At 37.7% G+C, this 24,301-nt stretch overlaps 1 protein-coding gene across 5 annotated transcripts in view; it reads left to right on the forward strand.

Annotated features, from left to right (window-relative positions):
- Positions 1-24,301, forward strand: part of TBL1X (transducin beta like 1 X-linked) — a 188,451-nt gene that overhangs the window by 72,288 nt on the left and 91,862 nt on the right. Inside the window, exon 1 of one of the 5 annotated variants that reach the window (XM_041472329.1) lies at positions 10,745-10,883. The exons of the other annotated variants lie outside the window; for them this stretch is intronic. The gene's annotated coding sequence lies outside the window, so the exon portion shown is untranslated. Of the gene's footprint in view, positions 1-10,744; positions 10,884-24,301 lie in introns of those variants that run through there. 5 annotated transcript variants of the gene reach the window in all.

Genomic DNA, 24,301 nt, shown 5'->3' on the forward strand with positions numbered 1-24,301 from the left:
GGCCATATAATGCAATTCCAAATATTCTTAAAATAGAAAACTTAGGAGATAATGTTATTGATATTCTATCTTGCTAAATAAATATTTCAGTGGACTAATAATGTAGAGCTGCTTTGGGGGAATTTCTGCTGACATTATTGTTACACAGTGTGATTGCTATGCTACTGATGTTAGGCACCAAACCTTACTCACTGCAAAATGTTTACAGTTTTGCATTTTCTGTGTTCTAAAAATGGAGCAGCTCTCACAGTCTTTTATTCTCATATAACTGCTCCCTTTCCATGCAATCATACCTAGAAATCAGCAGCTTGCTTTGCTGGGCTGACATGCATTCTGCTTTATTTTTCAATTTCATCAGTAATAGGCTTTTCCTAGCTTGTAATGCTGCTCCACTGACACAATGATGGTTATTCCTTATTCACACCAAAAAAAATCTAATGAAGTCTCTCTAAAGATTTCAGTCTTTATGGTGGAGTTATTAAAATGTATAAAATTATTCCGATTAATAGCTTTCATTTTTCAGCACTTTGTTCTATTTTTTCTTGAAATAGAGTATACATTTGTAATACTACTATAGGATGTATTGTAATACTACTATAGGATGTATAGAGTCTGATACTTATCTCCTCTGGCCTCTGTGTTAGCTGGGCTTTGAAGTGATAGTATATTGTGTGTGTTCAGACTTCCACAGATGGGGGAAGAGGAAAATAAAACTCTCTTCAGGACTTGTAAACCCTCTTCAAAAGAATGGGGGCCAGAAGTGATGTCAGCAAGAGGCCATGTCTGCCAAACTGGTTGCTTCTACTTCTGTACGTGGTGGTGTTTGGGAAGACAGTGGGTCCGTGATGGTGAGGCAGTGCTGCCTACTTGTGTGCACGGCATCTCTGCTGGGCCAGAAGCAGCTTTCTAATGGACACCAGTCCTCAGATCTGAAGGCCAGGCCTACTGAAACTCTGGCCACCTGACTTTAAACTGAAGTGGGTATGTTATTTGTCCTTGCCTGACTGTTTTACCAGTGAAGTACCATCTACCTCCATCACTTGCTTTGGTGGCAACTACTTTGCACAGCTGATACCTCTTCGAGGCTAAAGGTTCTTCAAACCTTTTGGCCCTGGTGGCACACTCCAGTGCCTCGTGCTGTTTAGCAGCAGATAGCTGAAGGCTTTTTCATTTGTTTGGTTGTACATTCAGGTAGGACTAGGCTTTATGATATTGTTTGTGTACAAGTTCAAAAAGCTTCGTTTCAAAAGGCAGTGTAAATCTAAGCAAAAATAGGCCATTTTCCTCAAAATGTAGCCACTCAGGGTGCTGCATTAATGCATGCACTTGGGAGAAGTTTTGTTGGTTGGTATTTTTGTTAGTTCTGAATCCATGAGGAAATAAAACTGATCCAGGAAAAAACTCTGTTCATGAAGTTTTAAACTGAGGATTGTGGTGTCCCACCCTTAGGAAGGAGCACCTAAGAAGGGAGCACCAAGTAGATGCTTGGTGGTCGAAAGGAATGACAGAAGTCAGAGGCTCTGCAAAAGCTGACAAAGTTGTGTTAGTAAATTACACACCTGGCATGGAAATTGGTGTTGTTATTCCCTTATCTCCAGATATAAACACATGGCAGTGGGTGTGGATAAAGGGTTAGGCCACAAGGGAAGAGAGAGTGACAGAGATTAAGTAAAGAGGGTGATGTAAAGAAGGAATAGAGAGATCACCAGTCCTGGTTCCAGCATTGATCCAGCTGATGGTGTGGTCAGGATCCTGGGCTGCATATATCTCTATGCTTTCTTGGGTGCTTTTTTAATGATAGGATTCTCCCCTCTGGAGATAAACTTCTGCTTCTCTATGCAAATTAGCTATCGTGTGCAATTTGTTCTTCTAGACCTTTCTGGAAATGTGTCAGAGAGCTTCAGGCATCTTTGGCAGTCTTGATCCCCCACTACTGTCCATGCCTTCTTCTCAACCTCATCCCTGTGCTTGTGCTGTTCTATGTTGTGTTTATGTCCTCAAGCCAGAACAAGGACATTTCTCCCAGGAAAGTGCTGCCCTATCTCTGTATGGCCCCCTTCTCCAGCCACATCCTGTTTCTTCTCGCAGTGTTATGGCCAACAATCCTTGGTTGTTATCACACCAATCCTTGGCTGGCTCCACAGCTATCGGTGCCTGAGACATACAATAAACATCAGCCCCTTATCTCCTACAGGAGCATGTGAGCACGTTACTGGGGCTAAAAAGTTATTTCATGTTGAGGAAAGAGTGCTGAGTTAATTGGTGTTACTTTTTGTGTTCTATGAGTGTAGAATATCTGCATAAATACGCCTCTTTCTTTTTACAGGTAGTAAGTTAGAGAACCTAGCCGTAAAATGCAATTCTGTCTTGAGATACAACATAGGGAGCCATATTACTGTCAGTGATAATAAAAGTCATACCCATCCACTAAAGATAAAGCTCTTATGATTTCCCAGTTGTGATAAGGAGCAGGATGAAATACATTGTCATGGATGTTCTGAGGAAAGGTATTAGCCTGGCTTTCTGATAAAGTTGGCAGTTAAAAAATTTGTTTTATTCTTAAATTGGACAAATTTGATCTGCAAGTAGCAGAACACAGAATGCAACAGACACAATAATGTCACTAGAATCAGTTTTCACATTTTAAGACTCACAGACCTTGGTTCGGACCTCAGATTTACCAGTGGAAATCTGGAATAGCTTAATCTGTAATTCATTTGAGTCTCTCCAGGCATACTTTGCTGGAATTGAGTGCAGCCTCAGCCAACCCACTCCAGGCTAAATTGTTCACCTGTTTATTCACCTATGAACACATGCATCAACTCATCCACTGACACAGTTTCCTATGAAGCCAAAAGACAAGGGCACATTTTATAAAAGCAAGGAAATCTTGAAATTCATAACATTTGACAGCCATGACAAATAAGCAACCGTATCCGTTACCAGTCCCCAGAGTTATCTAGTATCCTTTCTTTATGTAATTTCTTACACTACTTTTGTTTTTACATCAATCTTCTTATCACTTGTTATTTATTATTCATACCATTAATAAGAGTTCACTACTTCCCTTTTATTTTCATTGGTGTCTTGAATATTTTAACACAGTAACTGTGCTTGCTTTGTTTCCGTGCTGTGGATTTTTTCATGCTTTTTTTCATCTTGTGTTTTCTAGTTTTATCATCTGGAAATATTATTAAAGACATTATATACCTTTTCTTCATCCAAAGACGTGGTGCATCTGTTGACCTTCAGGGCATATTGCTGGGGCCATCTGGTTTTCAAGGGAAGTGGGGGTTGGCAAGGAATGGGGAAGGATTTAAGGCAGAAGGAGATATTAGGTTACTTGTTTATTATTTGATTAACGTTTTCCTTTGTTGAAGGGTAAGACTGATTGGTACTTTGTTACAGTGTTTGTCTTTTTATAGTCTGGTTCTTCTTGTGGTTTTTTTGGTCGTTTGTTGTTGTTTTGAGGTGGTGCTGGGCTGAGGAAGCTCTTGTGTACATGTGCTTGTCTTTATCAAAATAAACAAAACAATATGGCCCCAAACTGCTGAGGTGTTAACCAGTGCTGTTGTAGTCTGTTAGTACCAGGATTAAATGACACCATTTCAGACATTGCTCACCTCTCAGTTGAAGCAAGTGTTAGTGACCAGTGAGAAATTAACAGGACAAAGTACCAACCCCATTTCAACCTGAGAAAAGTTGTATTTAGAAGAAGTTTGGGTTCTGGAATTTTTCCCCCAGTTTTTCAGAGAAAGCCTGATAGCTTTGTTCTAGTGAATTCACAGCATATAGATAAGATATACCATTTAATTTCTACTATTATCCTTCCAGAATAAAGGAGTCTGACATGTGTGTGCAGGTTTTACTGGGGCTGGAGACAGAGCAGGAAAATAAGGGATTTTATCAACTCTGGATGCTCCCTATTTCAATATGGCCACAGCAATTGCTGTTCAGTTTTGATACACCTTTGCTTTATTATCTTTTTCTCTTAGTACCATTAAGAAACCACTGGTTGGCCATATAGGATATAAATTGATAATTTTTCTTAAGAGTTTGTAAATGTTTGTCATATATCATATTGTGAAATACACTGCAGTGCATAAAAGGCTTTGATGTTCTTGTGCTAAAAGCTGTTACAATTCAGTTACCCAAAGTCTTGTACATGAACTGAAAATATGGTGCACACTTTCTTAGGAGAGGAAAGAGGAATTCTTTTAAGTAAAGCTACAGAATAAAGTATTTGTTTTAACTGAAAATAGGAAACAGCCTGGTTGTAAGAGAAAAGTTTAAGCTCACATGTTAGAAATCATCTTGTCTAAATTAAGAAGGGGCTAATTTCAATTAAAGCCGAATGTGTCTTCATGTGTGTGAGTTCTGAGTGATCTGTTTAAAACCCAGAACAAGCATCCCAGGAGGAGGGTGAGTGTGCTTGTGTGTGTCTGTGTCCCAGGGCTTCTCCTCATTGTGTAATCTCCATAACTGACCCCCAGTAAAACAAAATCTCCCCCCAGTCCAACAGTTCCATGCACAAGCTTTCTCATAACCTGTAGCAAACCAAGTGTCTGGGTTACCGTTTGACAATATGATGATCTTGTCATATGCTTTTGTGTTTAGTGATGTCCAGAACACTTATTAATTATTCAGTTTATTGTCAGTCTTCTCAATGGATTTATGTCTCCATCTTGACCAGTGTATCTTAGGAAGACAAAAGCCAGTTGAGTTATACACTTACCTTACCAATAAACCAGTACGTATGACGAGGAAAGACTAGAAGAAACAATGCGTCTTTGTAGTGTTTCATCCTTTCTGCCTGAATTTCGCGAAGGGGACAGATAGTGGGGGGAAAAAACTCCTAACTCCTGTGAAAAAAGAGGAAACTAATTAGCTTCATTAGGAAAGTCTGCTTAATCCATTGTGATTTTGGGGATATTTCATGATCAAGTGCATCATTTGAGGTGTCATTCCAGTCTTGCTCTTAGCTTTTTCTCCAGTTTCTTTTAAATAAGAGGTAAAGTTGAGAGTAAGGCAAAAGAGGTTATGGAAGCATAGTTAAAAGCTTGGTTTGGAGTTTGCCTTGTGACCTAATAAAAGCATTGCAAAAGCTTACCTAAATAAAACTGATAGGGACCTGGTCCCCTGTCCTTATTTTGTTTGTTTGGAGTTTTTTATTTTGTTCTTTGGAGCAGGATTGGTTAGCTGATCCTAATTTTGAGGAATAGCAGAGAACAAAAAGACAGGCTGTTGTCTTTTCCAATAGCCATGATCAAAAGTGTTCTCACAAAGTCACACATGGGTTTGTAGAAGTTCCACCCAAGGCTCGTAGCTGCCTGCATTGGCTTTCAAGACTGTGTAGCTTTTCCTAGGAAAACAGGTAAAAACATAAAACATTTGTCAGAAGAGCTGTTTTTCGTGAACCATGCCTTGGAATTCCTTCTTTGCTGGTATAGTGAGTTTTTTAAAATGTGAAATAACCAAGAGTAGTGTAATCTGATTTCAGCAGTCAGGGGGTTATGAAGGTGTTGGAGAGACCAGGCTTTCAAAGAGATTCATGGTGCCATAAAACATAAAACTTTGATATAATTACAGGTTTTGCTTTTTTAACAACATACAGTAAAATCAGGCACAGTAAGAATATGAACAAGCAAGGAATCATGTTGTTTTCAGGTCAGCATGCAGTACAAAAAGTTAAAGACTGAAAATTTTATTTTACAAAACTGAAAGCCTGTACTCCAGATTAATTTGTTCAAATCTTATTCTGTGGATCATGTCCCCACTTCCTTTATATTTTAATTCAGGGTTCCTGTCTGCTGCTTTTTTATTCATGCAGAAGTGCTTATGGAATTGTAAATGAAATTGTTTTCTGAATCAGACACCAACTAGGTCATTAATTAAATTCCAAGTATAGAGCCAAACCATATCCTGGCTGCCTCTGTAATGTTGATGGAATTAAAACAGGTGTGGTGACAAAAAGTTTTATGTGGAAAATCGTGATTACTTTGGTTAGACATAACAGGGTAAGTCTGTTTGACTTTCAAATCCTGAATGAATTTGCAAGATGTGAATCTGGAATAACACTGGTAGGCTGAACAGATTCAGTGACAAGTGACTGGAGTCCCTTAACTACAGCCATTCTTCCCATGCATTTTTGTAGGCATACCTGAAGAAATAAAACATTTGTAAGTTCTGTTTGAATTTAAGAAGTGATTTTTTTTCTCGTTAGAATATAATATTTTAGTTTCCTTACCAAAGCAATGTTTTTAATAGAAAACGTTCATCTTTTCTAATGATCTGAAGAACGTGAAGTAGCTTGATGGATGTTTATAGGAAACATTTTCCCAATAGAAAAGAAAGCATTAAAAGAATGTGCAGATTACCATTTGGTAATGTAGTAAGTGAACAAGGGCACTAGCATGGAAGTCAGATAAAGAAGGTTGAAAAGGGCTATAAAGGACATTAAAAAAATGTCCTGGAACAGGTTGTCCAGAGAAGTTGTGGATGCCCCATGCCCTGAAAGTGTGGAAGGCCAGATTGGATAAGGCCTTGAGCAACCTGGTCTAGTGGGAAGTGTCCTTGTCCATGGCAGGGGGTTTGGAACAAGATGATCTTGAAGGACCCCTTCAATCCAAGCTATTCTGTGATTCTATAGAAAAATAAAGTTGCTTACATAAATCTGGAGATTTTTCCAAATGTATAGGTTAAGTAGTGTTATCAAGGGTTACAAGTCGGTGTGACAAATAAGATGAATCTGAGGTTGACTAGTGCTTAAGAATAGAAGTAGTGTAGCAAGAAGGGCTGCAGAGCAAAGGGAGAGAGTGTTCAGAATAATTCTGGAGAATAATCACATTAGAAATAGGTAAGGTTTCTAGTCTTCAGTATAAAAGAGATAAGTCTGGAGCACAGAGTATCTGTTCATAAGTGATAATCAAAATCATTTGCATGGAGAATAGGAGAGTCAAAGACAGAGCTCCATGGATTCCCCAAATTAGGTATAAAATGCAATTAACAGTGAATAGAAACTTCCAAAACAAAAAGTAATTCCATATACTGTAAGAAGAAGTGTAAAAAATGAGCGGTTTCTTTTTCAGTTGAAGCCATTCACGTTTCAGTCAGGGTTTTTTTTGGTTTCTTTAATGAAGAACTGAATTCACAAGTAGAAAAATCAGTGTACTAGAGTACTTGAGGATGTGCTAGGTGTTGAGTGAAAAGCCCTTCTGTCTTCTGATAGACATTTTACATCTGCAGTTTCTGTGGATTGTAAAAGAAAAACCTGTCATTTTGCTATTTATTAAGTGATACACTGGATGGAATTAAACCTATTGAACAGGAAGAAATTTTGAACAAATCACTGTATTTATATTAAAAGTTAGATTAAACCCTATAGGTAAATAAACTGTGTAAACGTGGAAGATGCATTTGGATTTTCGGCAATGATGCGTTACTCCTTTTCTTTGGAAAAAACCCTAACAAAACACACACACACATACATACATGAGAAAAGAACGTAGAAGCATGTATTTCTAGTCCAGAGCATCCGTTCTTTTGGGTGGGACCATCTCACCTAACGTTTTACGTCGATGTCAGGTGGCAGAGGTGTCTGTCTGCTTTCCAGCCGTCCCTGGTGCAGGTTTACGTGCTCCCAGCACATGGGCTCTCTCCTGGTGGGAAGTCTCACCCATCAGGTGTATCATGCCCCAGAAGTGCCTGTCTCCTGAGGCGGAGAGGAGCTGCCCTTGGCATATGTCTATACTGTACCTGTCAAAAAGACATCAACTCAATTATTAGCTTCTGCTACATTTCACTAACCTAAATAATTACTCCTTACTGTCTCTCAAATGCTTAGTTTAAAATATAGCTGAGCTTGCATTAATTTTATGTGTATTTTTAATCAGCTATGCCTTCTGGCCAAGGGTTTTGGATTTGTTTGTCCTAATTGATATCTGATGTTATCCTCTTTCTGAAGTTAAAATAACTTGCTATAAGGTACTTGCTAAGAGAAGAAAACTAAGGTAAAATTTTTAAAGCAGAGAGAAGACACATAAATGAGAGCATGGGTTCACTGTTACAGACGTGCCAAAGCAAACAATGCTCGAAGGGTATTGAGTGAGGTCAGTAGGGAGGAGCTGAGTAGCTCCAGGCATGTGTATAACTAATTTTTGAAATACTACAAGTGTAACTCACATTATAAATAACCATATGTTCATTAAGTAACTGAAGAAGGAAAATCTGGGAAAAGTTTGTCCAGACATTTATAACTTTTTTAAGGGCAGCTGATTTTTTCCATATGATTTTCAGATTAAGAAGTGATTTTCATCTCTTGAGACTTTTCATTGTTGAGAGCTGGAGTAAAGGAAAAGAGCGAAGTTATCATCCAAGCTTAAATGCAAAACATGAAAACCTTTGGGATTTAAGCTGGCTGTTGGTTTCTTGATACAGCTTTTACTTTATAGCAGAGGTGTATAGCAGATCTTCACCAAAAACTTAGTTTAGCTTTTTTTCCTAAAGTCCAGAGTGGTGATTGAGTGCCTGAACAGCAAGGTAAGAATACTCCTTCTGCCTATCAAAATGAAGATGTTCAGTACATATTATGCAATTCCTCCTCATCATAAAAAATGTACTGTTTCTCTATTTCTAATTTCATATTCAGCCATAATATAACTGTAAACAAAAAAGGATAACCCTTATATGATGAGTATACAAAGAAAGTGAATTTGTAAACTAAGAGCAAGGGCAGTTCATAGTGGAAAAAATGGAATAAAGACAGGTTACTCTGCAGACACTATTGTAAATGTCAAGTAGTTTTTGACAGCTGGTAAGCTGGAGACATAATTAAAAAAAACTTCCATACATGTACAGACTGCCTTTTAGTGTGAAGAACTGGCACACAGTGAAATGAGAGGGTGAGTAGCATATGGGGGATTAAGGCAGCCGAGTTCTAGGGGAATCTGAAGGCAAACAAATAGACCTTCAAGACAAAGGCAACTATAGTGGTCACACTGGTGTTAAGTATTTGTTGATTTGTGGTTTAGCAATCTATCCTAATTAAAGGAAGGTTCATCTCATGCAGTTTTCCATCACAGAGAGAACCTCTGTAATATAGAAAAGAGGAAGGTGCTAGAGGAAAACTTGTTTGGAGTGATGAAGGTTTCTCTTTAACAGACTGGTCTCTGTGGCAGTCTGTGTTTATGGAAGCTCTTTGTACACTCACTTAAATTGTTAGACGTTGTGGTCAGTTGGATTAAATAAAGGCATTTACGGGAGATCCAAATTTCAGCAAGCATTGGTATTTCTATTAAATAGTTTCCAAAAATTAATTTGGATTTAGACATCTCTTAAAGTCTTCATAGAAAATCAATTGCATGTATACTTGTGCACTTTAAATATTACTTTGGTGTATATTTGGTTTTGGCTTCAGTTTAAATTACAAATAGAAGGACGCTTCGCTGTGACCCTACAGAGGGAGAGATTAGTTTGGTAATGCAAACTATTTCAGGAACTGAGCTATAAATTTTTTTCTGTATCTTTGTCTTTAGTCTTTTGCTTGGATTTTTGTGGATGCCTTCTTTATAGTTGTGCTTACCACTCCATTTTTTTAAAACATGCTTTTTAATCAAGGTTCTGCAAGTCTAGCAGTACTGCTTGACACAGGGCTTCCACTCCATGCAATTGCTGCCTCAGGAAGAGATTCTGCTGAATCACAACTCAGTATGAACAGCTTAAAAAGAAAATATTTGAATGCTTGATAGAAACCAAACAGATTTTTTTTAAAATTTATCTTGAAATACAAAATCATGACCTATAAATTGGGACCCACTAACTAATGAATTATCATTTACATTGATCTAGTTAAAGTAGTACTTGGTATTTGCTGCTGGAATTTTAGAGAAAGTCATCAGCTCAATTGCGAGAAGACTTAACCATGTACCTGGATCTAGCCAAGGTAGTAAACCCCCATCTGGCAAATGTAACATTTCCAGGACGTTTTCTTCATTTCTGCTTATCAATTTAGAGAAAAGCTCAAAGATGAGAAACTGCTTGGGAGATTACTAGTTAGGAAAGTCCCTACTTTCTCCCAGTTAGTAATTTCATTAGAAAACTAAGAAAGAAGGGCTGAGATCTGTTGGTTTTGAAATCTTGGAGGGCATAGGGACCAGAAATACTCAGTTTCTCTAATTATAGATAATTTCTTTTGTTTGTATTGACTTGGTTCAAAATGTAGAACAGTTTACAGGGTCATGCATGTTTTGCATAAACCTTTATTAACTGGTAAAACACTGCTTGAAAAGATCCTATTGTGTTTAAAACATGAATTTTTCTTTTTTTCCCATTTTAATTGAAGTTTAATTTCCATTAAAAAAAATTATGGCCCTGTATGTAAGAAGGGGTCATTCATTATTTTCCAGCTAAATGGTGTGTAAGAATAGTAAATGTAGGTTAGCACACATTCTTCCTTAGGTATGTATGTGACACAGCTTCATGGTAAGCAAGTTGCAGTAGTGACTTGGTGTAAAGATTGTATTTCATTATAGGGTAACCAGTGTGTACTAAGAAACACTGAAACACTGAAAAGAATAACGAGAATATCAGTGTTATAAATGGCTGTGCAGCTCCAGGATATTTTGGCCAAGATCCACAAAACATATGTAGGGTGTTGGCTGAATCGAAGTGGGCGAGCGCTGGGAGGGCAAGATAAGAGCAGCAGGGCAGGGTTTGCACCCTTCAGAAGGGGTGGGTGGCACTGGGCGCTGAGCTGGATCCCTCCTGGCCAGGGCTGCCCTGTCCCTGCTGCTGCTGCTGCCTCCCACGGCATCACAGAGGCTGCCAGCCTTCCGGGGCTGAGCACTCCCGGGAAGGCACTGGAGAGAGAAGCTGGAAGAGCCCAGGTTGGTTGGAAGCTGGTTTGCTTTCTGTGATTCGTGGGTGTGGACCGTGTGGAATATGCTTTCTGGGTCGTTTTGAGGGAGATGCCAACTGAAGCACGCTTTCTAAAGCTTGAAGTAAATCTTGGTGAGACAGAAAACAATTGAAATGAGTAATACATTAGATCTAAAACATGCATGTTCTTTTTATGTTACCAGTAGGGTTGGAGGGAAAATACTGTTCCTGCTTTTTGCAAAATTGAATTTCAGTGAAGCGCTTCAGAAAGTATAGTATCAAGAATAATCAGTTACTTTGTAAGCTTTTTCCATTTGAATTGCTGACTATTCCTCATTACTCAGAGTTTTTTACAATGTGCATGGGTTAAAGTTGAATTAGTGTGTTTTATAAATACCAGGTCTTTAAACACAAAATATGTGAGGCCACCCGTACCAGAGGAATGTAAAGAGTACATGAAGTCTTTCACCTCTATGTCAATGGCTTGATGGTGTCATCATCATTATTAATTAATTAATTAGTTACCACCTGAAATTGACCCATTTGACTTTTGAGTTCATTTCCTGGCCTTGTAGGAAGCATGAGGTATTTCTAAATTCAATACTGGTGTATTTCATCAGAAAGGAAGAGTTTTTGAAGAGACTTAGGACCTCTGTCACCTTTTGTCTGGGAAGAGTTGAGCACCAAGCAGGGCAGCATGGGGAAAATTTACACCCCTTCATGTGAATCTTTTGTTGGTTACTCTCAGCCTAAGACTGATCTTAATAACCTGTTGGTTCATTGCAGAGCAAGAATATAATGAAAAAATACATAACTTGTGGACAGTTTTTAGAGATTCTAGAAAAATTATTCCTCAAACCGTTGGAAACATAAGTCTTCCTTAATATTTTGCAATGAGGAGAATTGAGATAGTGTTTATTAAATGTCTGTTGTTTATTTTTTCTGTCTGCAAGCATATGGTAGAATTCTCAGAACTGGTTCCATGCAGTTAAATTCTCCCTATAAACTGAGTACTTTAAATATGCTGGTGCTGACAGGTTTTTTTTTTAATCCCCAAAACATGTGGAGAGAGAATTTAGGAAAGAATGGAAGAAGTGACTGTTGATTACCATTTTGCTGTAACAAATCTCTGAGATTAATTAGGATTCCCCCATATCTCTATGTATATTGTCTATTCTCAAGTCTTGAAAATACAGAAAATTAGTCCTCTGTGTGAAAGAGGAGATCTCTCTCCATCTTGTGTTATCCATCCTGCCTTGTGCAACAGTTGCCTAAGCCTAATTCCCTTTTATGTGATATTGATTAACAGCCATGCTGAGTCTAGGACTACAGGGTGTTTAATTATTCAGCTCCAATAAAGTGGAAGACGGCACAGCAGCAGCAGCAGCAGCTGTAACCTAAAAAATTGGTACTTCATCTCCAAAACATAAGAATTGTTCAGTAATAACAGCAATTCTCTCCTCCTGGCTTGAAGGAAATGCATAGAAATCTAAAGACTGAATATTTGAAGAATGTGTGAGTGATGGGCTGGTCCTCGAGATAACTCCATTCTTTGGGTATGTTCTTGGGCACAATGCCAAGTGATTGTACTCACATGAAAAGAACACCATTTTACCAGAGGCACAATATTCCTAAAGTCAAATGTTCAAAAAGAAAGACATGGAAGAGTATTTTTCTGGTTATTTGTTTATAATAATAATATGGATGTACATGAATATTTCTAATTTGTCTAGTTGTACATGAATATTTCACATTCATTGTGAAAATCCCCAGTTCTCATGAGTAGCTTCAATGTGCAAATCGTTTGTGGAAATATTTACATGTTTGTATGGTTTTGGATTTGGGCTGGGTTCAAAAGAAGGAGTTGATGGAACTTTTTTCAAGCTTGGAACAAGACATAGAAAAATTAAGGACACTGTTGTATTTAGCAAATAGAGCTGAGATCCCTAAAATCACAGGTACTTTGTGCCATAACATGCCAATGAAGCCTTCCACAAATTTGCAGCATTATTCTGCATTAGTGTTCATCAAAAGATGTGTTGGTGTATCTCAGTACTGGGACCATGGGGAGGTCCCAGAGCTGCAGGCTGTTGGGGCTGGGGTAATACCACTGTGTCTGCTTCATCCATACATTCTTCATTAGGCAGCTACCTTTGTCACAGTTAAAGAAGAGATACTGGACAAAGTGGATGTTTGACTTCATGTAGTATGTCTGTTTAATTTTCAATTTGTATTTTAAATAATTTTAAATATTGTGTATATTGTGCAGGATTGTGTTTTGTGAGAAATCCATAATCTTTAAAATGCTTCATAACATATGTAAATTGGAGCATAAATAAGACGTTTTCTAATATGAGATTATGAGTTACATTTTGTCTGGACTGAAGTGTAAGAAACATCTTAATAGAATGTGATTTCTTAAATCAGAAAGTAACCATAGCCTTGTTTGGATTTTTAATAACATTCTGTAGTCCAGCACTGGGAGCAATGGCAGCCTGTCCCAGAGCAGTATGCTTCTGTCTTTAACACACAAGAGCTTGGGTGTTGCTAATGAACACAAAAACACCAGTGTGCTGATTTTTAAAGAGTTTTGGTTTTATTTATGTTCACACTCAGTTCTCAATTGTGGATAGATTCTTTTCCCTTGTTTGTGGGAAGTAGGATAGAAAAGACAGGAAAAGAGGATCCAGTAGTTTGTTTTCAGGTTTTAAAATTCCTATTATTACTATCTTTGTCTTTAAAAATAATTCCTCCTTACAGATTAAGATTCATCGGAGCAGAATGAAGATGTCAGAATGAAACAAGTGCTGTGCTTTCTTGTAAAACAGTTTATTGCCCAGTCTTTCCACCTCATTAGTAGATCTTCACATCTTTTATTCTCAGTTGCGTTAATTCTTTGGCGGTTTTAGGAATGTAGATGGAAGGCAGCTCCCTGCAGCAGGGTTAAATCGGATCAGACTATGTAGTCACAAGGCAGAGCGAAAAGAGAGCAAGTTTATGGGGAAAATCAATTGTTGGTATGCTAGTACAAATTAAAGCCAGCTTGCCTCACTGTTTATTTAAGAGATAAACTTTACTGTGACTGGCAAATGGATCAGGAACCTAAATAATGTCATTGTTATACTCATTAAAGCTGGAGCAGCAAAATAAACTAGCACAGCCCATGTCTGTGCACGGTCTCTTCAGAATGAGATGAGGTAGTGCTGTTAGAAAAAATAAATTATTTTAAATTAATTCTTTGTTGCTTCCACAGCTAGACCTTAATTAATTGGTACATGATCAGGATAGCAGAGACTGCTACGTCTCTAGAGTGGCTGATTTTCTGCTCTGCCCTGTGCTGTCGAGTCCTTTAATATTTATAGATGGATAAATGGATATATATGGTCTGCACGGATATTTCAAAACTGATACTGCACCCCCAGTCCAGGGTGTCATTTCACAAGCATTGTCTGGTTGTAGACTAAGGTATATAAACATTTCATTTGTATTGGATGGTATTTTCAGCAAAACAGTTAGAAAAAGTTGCTCAATGGTATAGTTTCTTTAATAACAGTCACTAAGTGCACAGACACTTGGTTCCATGTATAAATTCCATATTGTACTAAAAATAAGTCCCCCAGTGCTGTGCATTCAGTTTGATTATTATTGCATTTATTGAATGGCTGGGGTTGCTCAGCCTTTGGCCTTGAGCAGTTGGCATGCCTCAGGTGGTAAGCAAATTGCATACAAATGCACTGCTTGTCATGTCTTGCTGCTTAATTTGTTCTTTGGAATAAGTTGGTCTCGTAATAGGCAGGTACATCACAAAGCAAAAAAGCACTGGAGAAAGAGGAAGTATTGGCCTTGTAAAACCCTTCCCAATATTGAGTCACTTATATTTAATGGAAAGTAATAAATATTTAAATTAATGGCATGCTTCTGCTTTACAGAATTTGTCAGAATGTTTGCATCTGTCAGCAGACTCCTAATGAAGTGCCCCTTCACTTGCCCTGTGGTGGGTCTGCATTGTCATCTGATGATAATATTTAAGCACTCTTTTCAGAGGAAGGTAGGGAAATGCACTGATGGAGGAATTCATGTACCCAAAAAACTGATCACCCATTAATTAGAACAGATTCATTTCCTTTAATTGTAGTGACCGTCTAGAGTACATTTTTGGGGTCACAGAGTCAATACAGTGCTATTTTTATGATGGTTTATTTTTAATGTGGTGATTCTGAAAAGTCACATCAGTGCCTCCTTTGGAACAACGAGTTACATAGTTCTGAATAGCCCAGCAGCTCACAGAAATAATAAAGGACAAACAACAGATCATTTAACTTTTGGATAATGAAGAACTTTGTTCTTCCAGAGTATTCATTGCAATGCAGAGTATACATTGCAGTGCACACAACAGAAAATTACTAAGATATCAACCATGCTGTATATTGCTATAATAGTATTATTTGGTGATAGATACCAGGATATGTTGCTCTACTTGTATCAGTTTTTGTTATGTTACAGTGTACCTCACAATTATTTGGTGCACCACCTCAGGTTTTAGAAAGAATTGTCATTTTGGAAGGCTTGGTGTTTATCTATTGGCTTTTAATCAGACTATGTTGTGCTATTACATCTTGCTACATTCAGTAAACCCAAAATGTATTTATAGGTCTGTGTGTCTGGCAGTTTCTATGGATGATGGATTCAATCTTATTAGACATTCACTTTGATTTCTTTGATAAATTTTTAATACTTTATGCCCTGAATGGCAAAGGGTAGTTTTCACTGTTTTTTGATGACCAAGCCTGGACTACTAGAACATGCTATCTAAATAAATGAGGCAGCATCAAGATTCTTCAAGGCTAATATATAATCTTTTCAATTTAGTGATGAACTGGAACATTTTTCCAAGTTTATCATGCTTTTGGGTATTCTTTATATCATAGCATGAAAACTTGCATGAGTTTTTTTCTCGTAAAATGTGAGTCAGTAGTATCTGAACCCAGCTGAGTTTATGGACTAATTTCCAGCCTTAAAATGTGACAAAAATAATGGAGTATTTTATTTGTTCCATTTGCAGTATTACATCACAAGTCCATCCTGTCTGCCTTTTGCACAGTGAATATTCACTATTTCCACAGTGAATAGCCTGTGAGAATAAAGAGAAAGGATTTGTCACTTGCAGTCCCCTTTGTTTGGGATTCACAGCATGTTTTAAGGACACCCATTGGGTGTTTGTGGAATGGTGATTTTCATATTTCATATTGTGGCCATTAGCAACCACAGATAAATTTAATCATACCACTCAAAGAATACAAAAAGCTGTACAGAATACTAATAATGTGAATCATGAATTTTTAAGCTCTCAGAGGATACTCTAAAAAGAAATTGATTAATCACTGTGCTAAAATAATACAACACCTCGAAATACTTTTACTTGGGCGAACATCATAAGATAGTGGTTTAGTGTCAATACCGGATGGCAATGGTCTCCATAAAGCAGGTCTGGCTCAGTAATGAGCTTGCAGGTATGTTAATTACTTTAGAATTGCTTAGGATTTCTCTAATGTTCATCTTCTGCTTAACTTGGTGCACCTACACCTGTGTACACACTCAGCACATTAAACCCGTTCCTGAATTTGGTGGAGTTTTGGTTAGTTCACTCATCCGTGTTAAGATAACAAAACCAACCCGCTCCGTGAACAAGGCTGGTGTTGAGACATTTCTCCAGATCGTACCACAGTTTTCTTTCTACCTAGGGGGCAAAGAGTAGCATTTCACATGTTGGTACAAAGGGTTGTGTGGAGTTTTAGAAGGTACAGCACTAGGAACCAAGGCATATCCTCCAGAAATCCTGGTGCTGCAGCCAGTGGACCCAGAAACACAAGCATGCTTTTGCGGCACAGCCTTTGTCATGAAAGCTACTCCATCACTCAAGTAAATCTTGAGCCATCTTGCTGTGGAAAACTGTCAATTTATTGATTTTTCTAATTCTCCCTTTTTTTTCACACTTCCACCCTGCAAAAAATATGCAGTAGAGAAAATGGTGGCAAAGCAATTGGTAATTCTTTATGTCAAAGTGCATAGAAGCAGCAGGATGCATGAGATGCTTACTAAAACTACAGGTTAAAAATAAACGTCATATATGAGCATAATATTTAAGGGTTCAAAACATAATAAGGTTAACATAATAAGTAGCACTAAACATATTTAAAGAAATAAAGGATAAAAGTAAAATAAATATTGTAGCATCTTAATCAAAATTGCATTTCACAGCAAACAGGGGGTAGAACTGTTAAGTCTGATTGGTTCCATTTGCTGTTAATGTTCAGCTCTCATGCAGTGGGTTTTCTGCCCTGAAAGAAAAATATGAGCTCTCTAAAATAATCCAGCTTTTCATTCTATTTTGCAGCCTTGTCTAAGCAGATGAATCTGATAATTCCTTAAATGGGAAATTTGCCAGCTGAGAGAAACCTAGAGGGCAACAAATGGGCAGTGATGACAGAATGTCTTGAATGCTGAGAATGTTGTTTTGATTCTATGCAGTTTAAAAATATATTTGTCTAGTGGAAGTTAAAATTTTACACAGACAGATAACACAGGAGATTTCTGAGGCATTATACACATACATACACACATGCACACACAGTATTTGTTTGGATTATTTTTTTTTTCTGTAGGCTTAACCCAGATAAATTAAATTACAAAAGCTCTCAAAAAAAAGAAAAAAGGAGGGGGTGGGGAGGAGGCAGGGCACAAAGCAGTGAAATCAAAGCAACTCTGCCTTAAGGGTGCAGAGATTTCCTTATCTTATCCTGCTGTTTCTAGGTATTGCAAAGCATATGGCTCACCTTTAGGGGCAGTCCCCAAACAGTGGGAGATGTTGCATCCCATCTGTGCTGCAGCAACTGGAGGTGCAATAACAAGGTGAATTGAGGACGCCAAGATGACTGTGTTTAAACTCATTGCTGGTTTACTGAGGTGGTGGTGGGGGGAGGGTGATGGGGCACATTTAGTTTGGGTGAGTTTTTTTACCTACCGTGTGGTTGTGCCTTACAAGTCTGAACACAGGTTCTGCTGGAGAAAAATTGTTTTGAGGAAACTTGGTAGCCTGAATCAGGAGTAAAAATTTCAGGATCTTAGATAATGGGAAAAGCAAAGAAAGGAAGAAAAGCTAAGCATGAAAGCATTTCTCTGTCTCCCACACTTTATTCTGGCAGCAGCTGAACTGGCTGAATAGGCTCCTGTCCCCCACTGTTCAAAACTGTTCAGTGTTGCTCCCACGAGATTTGGTTGATCATGTAGTCACTCTCTAACCTGATTCGTTCGCTATAATCTAGCTTAGTTTGAACACTTTTTAACGTTAACTCTCTGAACTCTTTAATAAGAATCTTTTGGACATGAGCAGTTATTCCAGAGACACTGAGGGGCAGCCATGTTCAGCAGGAATGTAAGGGGAGGGTGATTACGAGGAACAAGGGAATAATGCTACACCAGTGAAGCTTCACTCAGAACAAGAAGCATAATGACAGACTGAAATTGGATAGAATACAGTGGATAGAATGGAGAATATAGTTGGACTTACCCTGATGAAAATTAACATTTTCATACCTGTCCCCCAAAATTACTAAGTCAAGCTTCTAAGCCTCTAAGCTTATGCTGCAGAGTTTTCCTAAATAATTTCAAAGGCCAGGGCAAAGAGTCTTAACACCTTTACATCTCACTAAAACACTTTAATGTAAACAAAATCTGTAAACTGAGATGCTAAAGGTATCTTAATGGTTTGGTGTTTTTTTTTTTTTTTGGCTTCTATCATTGCTATAATTATTCTTTTGCTTCAATGAGTCTTTTGCTATTAGGTCCTTAAAAGGTATCTTAATGGTTTGGTGGGTTTTTTTTTTTTGGCTTCTATCATTGCTGTAATTATTCTTTTGCTTCAATGAGTCTTTTGCTATTAGGTCCTTCTTTTCCTTCTAATGTAATACAAGAAAACCACTTATTATAATGAAGACTGAATATTCATACCCAGCTTTAGGCATCAGCATCCATATACATAAATTGGAATCAAAGTTAAGTGGTATGAACATCCCTGACATGTTCTGTCATGATATAAAAAGGATCTTTTTCATTTATTACAGCAAATAAAACTAGCTATCTTCCTGTGCAAATACTTGTTCTCATTTTTCATTGTTCTCAATTTGCAGAAGGAGAGTTTAGCTTGCAAGATGAAAAGACTGCCAGGTTTCCAGAACGGCAGGCTACTTCCCTTTTGTTTTGAAGTCAATGGCAATTGTACTTCTGAGACCCTGGGAAAAATCACCTTTTAATGCTGACTAAAAGTCACATCACATACTATGTGCATAAAGTTCAGTGATATAAATCTACATGAAGGTGTAGTACTGTATTAGGGTATGCATGATATACACTAATATGAATAGTCTGCATTGCAATTTGAATTATTGTCCTGATCTGTATGACTTTCAGGTGTTCCTTATTTATTAGTTAGCATTTCAAAAAACAGACCTATTATTCATTGAACAGACCTAAATGTATTTATTTAATAACATTAGTGCACAGGTAAGCATTAAATGCTGTGGGATACTTTACCTTGATGGAGGTAATGAGAGCTTTTTCCCCTTTCCACTTTTGAGCTCCTTGTAAGGTCCTTGCAAGTTTTCAAGAAATGACGTTTGCAGCAACAGGATCAGTGCCTTTGGACCCTGATGCTGGAGTAGCAAGGCTGAGGAAGCTTCAGGGAGAAGGAAAGCAACTTATCTTCGCAGCTTTCTGCATTTCAAAAGTCCTTCTCCCTCCTCAGCTAGTTTAACTAATTAGTTGAATTTTCAGAATTTGGTGTGGTTTTGTTTTGTTGTGTGATTTGATATTATTAGAGTTTTGAAACTTGATGCAGATTATTTTCATCGTAGCTTTGGAAAATACTTGAGGAACTTTACTCTATGTGAACATACCATGAAATAGAACGATGTATTGACTGAATGGCTTGGATAACCAGTTGCTAATACTGAGATGTTGGGTATGCTTCCTCTGTGTCCCTTCAATGAAGTAGTCTAAAGAATCATTGTAAATCTGTGAGCTTCGTTAGCTAAATACCTCTTGAAGCAGATAGAAAATTGAAATCAAAGGAACCAAAGATGAATAGATAATACAATTTATGGTGTCAGAATTGCATTAAAGCACAGAACATAGGTATACTGAGAGATTAATCTTTTATTGAAGTCATTAAAGGGATTTATCCTAATCTTTTTACATAAACAAACTTTTCTAACATGTATATTGGTCAAATTTGTCATATATGCTATCAAAATAGGTGAATTTTGTCTCAGTGTAGAGATGTGGATACCCATTTACTCCTGTATGGCATATAATGATGAGACAGCTACTATCAACCATCAGATTAATCAGAGTAACAAACCAACAGGACCCGCATTTATCTAAGTTATTTCCTCTAACATGCAGGTGGTAATTTTGAAGGGTTTTTTCCCTTCTGCTGCTGACTTTTAAAATGTTTTAATAAAAAGTTTCAATGTGTTTAAATTACCTGTGTTTACTGACCAAGTCCAAGGGCTGGGCTCCTCAGACCAGTGCTCTTTACCACCAAGTCTGTGTGATGTTCATTAACCTGTTACTTCATCCACATCTTTTGAAATGCTCAGTTTTTTCACAGCCATGTTTACTGCAGATGATTTCATATTCCTGCCCTTTTTTTATTTAGTGTATTTCTCTAGCCAGTATTCTCAGCTGCATTTTTCATATCCAGACAGTATTAATCTGTCCTGCATTTTAATTGGGGATAGATTAAAATTCACATACATACCACTAAACTGTAATTAAATTTAATATAAATAGTTTTAACTCCTATATCTCTACAATGATTTAGGTAAAAGGAAACAGTAATGTTGAAAGAGAATCGGCAGTGTAATAAAAGCATTCTGTATCTTTAATAATCAGTCTTAGCTTTGTTATAGTTGCTTAACTAGCATAAGCTTTATATGATCAGAAGGAATGCCTCACATTTGGTATCTGTAAGACCTTGGATCTGTCTGGATTCAATATTCAAGTCAGTGCCCTGGTGTTTTTTATTAAACTCCTTGTTTTCTATGTAAATAGCACAACAATCATGTGTAATTTTAGTGTGGAGAGATTCTTACTGTAGGATCCTATAATAATTCATGACTTTAGAAGGTCCAACACCCAGGTGAAAGCAGGGCCAGCTTTGGGGGTTAGTTATGGCTCTTCTAGGTCTGATCTAGTCAGGAGTCCAAAAATAGAGACTGCACAGAAATTGTCTTTCAATAAAATTCATTATCTTTCCAATGCTAAAGACAGTATTACTGAATATAAAAATAATTTTTCAAGTGCATATTACAAGGGGTGCTCCTTTTGTAGATCAGTGTGTTAGGTCACTTCTGCCATGCTTTTTTTTTTAATTAAAAAAAGACAGTTATTTGCAGTCCTAAAACGCTCTGCATTTCTGCATTTGACTGCTGAACATGGCACATCCTTCCAAGTGTACACTTCCTACCACACAAAGTATGGATGTTAGTGGACTGTGGCTCCAGCTGTTTTGTTCTTAGGTGATTCCTCTATTCCCCAAACTCTTTTTTACTGCCTCTACTAAAAGACCTTGAGAATTCAGTGCAGCTATTTCAATATAAAGCTGCTGTACATTTGCCCCTGATTTACAGGGAAGAATCTGTATATATGATAATTCTGACAGTGCTTTAAAGAGATACTATTTACCTCAAGAATTTAAAAATTGTCTCAAGAGTTAGTACCCAGGAAATTCAGCTTCACTGGCAGTGTAGCAAGTTTCTTCATAAAGCACACAAATTAAGGCAATGTTTCATTCTTTGCCTGGCAAAGACAGTTTCCTAGTTAGGAAATTCAGAACCATGATCTGTTTTATTAAAGATGACTAAAACCAGGAGAATTTGTTTTTTTACATTTTTTACTGCAGAGTGTTCTTTTGATTAGATCTGATGTTTGCTCTGCTCAGTACCACTGCATTTCAAAGGAGTATGTGTTAACAGGAGTGTGAAATTCTGCATTTCATGTGGAAGTGTGACTGACAAGTGTTGAGGTTCGTATGGTTGGGGGCAACCCTTGCTCAGGATACAGTCTGCCCTTTGTGGGAGTGGAAAATACACTAAACAGAGAGGATGAGGCTGGGAAGGAAGGGCTTGTCTTTGAGTGACAGGCAAGTTGACTGGCTGATGTGCAAGTGTCAACGTCTCTGGGATGAGTTTTCCAGTTTCAGGCCGGAGGGAAGGAGTGGGTGGAGAGTTCATGTGAAACTGAGATTTCTGCTCTGGGGTTCACATGAAGAAATCTCAAGCAGCTCAGTATTTAATAACCTGCTTAGTGCTTTACCAGGTGGTGTAAAGACCTGTAATTGCATTTTTGAAAATCGAGTAATGTCCAAGTAGCTGCTGTTCTTTCTGGCCTTGTTCTGAGGTTGGTGCTGCTCCCAAGAACTGCTGGCTGTACCTCATCCTGCTGCTGCTGCTTGATTCACCAGCTAAGTCAGTTTACATCACTGAATATATTTTACTTATCTATTTCATTGTTAAAAATTCAAGTATAGCTTTTCTGTTCACTGTTTGAATTCAGACTGATGTCCATGAGTTAACTTTAACTTGTGGTATTACTTTTAAGAGAATTTTTGTATGTTGGCTTTACTGCAAGCACATTGTTTAGGCTTATGTGGAGTACAAGTTTCTTGTTTTATTGTTTTTCAACATAAGTATTTTCTGTGTCCATGATGAGAACATCCAGAGGAAATAAACAATGAAACAATGCTACTACTCTAGCTGGATCCTGTGATTCCAAGCCAGAATGTGGATTATTGACCACAATAAAATGGATCTAGAAGAAGGGCACCTTTTAAAACCCTCTTTCTTACTGGCCATTACCAGCTTTGTCACTTTTTGTTTCCTGTCCCACAACTTCTTAGAAAGGAAGCACAAGCATATAATGTCCTAGAGTAATTTTTAAAATAATTTCAAAGAATTTGATGAGAATTTAGTATTTTTACAATTACTTCATTTCCACAGTGTGGCACAATTTGGAAGACCTTGGCTCCCTATGATTTCAGCCTCTGCAGAGGTCCACTTATTGAAATCTGTCTGGAATTAAAAGTCATGGGAATAAAATGGATTTCAGTACAACATTACAAAATTCTGCCCAAGAAATTAAATAAATGGTTTTTGTACTTTTATGAGAATTCTCTAGCAGCTTGCAAAATATATAGATTTGTGGCAGTGTGATGCTCAGTTCATGTTTATTCAGTATAACTCTAGACAGCTTTAAAATGTCTTCTGTCACCTATTGTTCAGAAAGATGTACAAGAAGTAAGTAGTATGAAGAAATTTTAGCTCGACAGCTGTAGTTGTGCTATCCTCAGGGGGATATGCTGAAAATTGTCCACTTATGCAAACTTCTCTTGAAACTTCAGAATGGCTGGAAAACTTCCAAAAGTCTTTTCAGTATTTTTGTGTTTCCCTATTATTTTTGGCATCATATAGTTCCATAATGCATACATTGAATTTTCATTTTCTGCCTGATAGCTCCAGCATTTTATACTTAGGGGGCTAATCAAACAAATAACATTGGTCAGTACTGGGAAGAGATGAGTGAGTTGTATGTCTGCTTCTCTCCCCACTCTTAACACTGGTTTTTCCTTTGCAAAAATGTACCCGATAAAGCACAAACCAGAATGTGGGCTTGAGAGATATTATTAGTAGAATGGGTCCACAGTGCCAGTGATTCAGTCATCTGTCAGCCTGATAAATGGATTAGTGTAAGAGGTGTTCCAGTGGGGAAATGAAGCCCATAGGGCTTCCAGCTAATTATATTTAAGTTGTTTAGTACTGCTGGGAAGCAGCATCCAGGCAATTACTGAAAGCTTTGATGCAGTGTGCACTATTAGAGTGTGGGTTCAGAAACTCATTACCCTTTCGTGCTTGTGTTGGATGGATTCTAGGAAACTGACATGAAACAGAGAGCAGGAATCAATAACTAGAAAGGCATTTTAGTTCGCTTCTGATCCATTTCCTGATTCAGCAACTTCTTGCCTAGAGCATTTCATACAATTGCTATAATGTAAGGGGGAAAATGTGACTTAAATATATTAATTACCACGTATATATACATCTTGTTACAGTGATGTGTAGCTGAGGTTCCACCCAAAATGAAGTTTCAAAAGGTCTTTTAGGGACAAGCTGCTCCTCTAACGCCATGCCACATGTCCAAAGCGCCTGCCATCTCTGCTTCTCCAAAGCTGATTGCAGTAATTTCTCCTAAAGCCTGACCTTGCAGTGTTTATTGATGCCTCTGCAACATCAAGATTGTATTACCATGGTGCCCATGGTATCCCACCTTCAAAATCTCTTGGAAACTACAGCTAACCCCAAACAAAGCTGAT

The sequence above is a fragment of the Pyrgilauda ruficollis genome, unplaced genomic scaffold, assembly GCF_017590135.1.
Source record: "Pyrgilauda ruficollis isolate IOZ18807 unplaced genomic scaffold, ASM1759013v1 scaffold29, whole genome shotgun sequence".
NCBI lineage: Eukaryota > Metazoa > Chordata > Aves > Passeriformes > Passeridae > Pyrgilauda > Pyrgilauda ruficollis.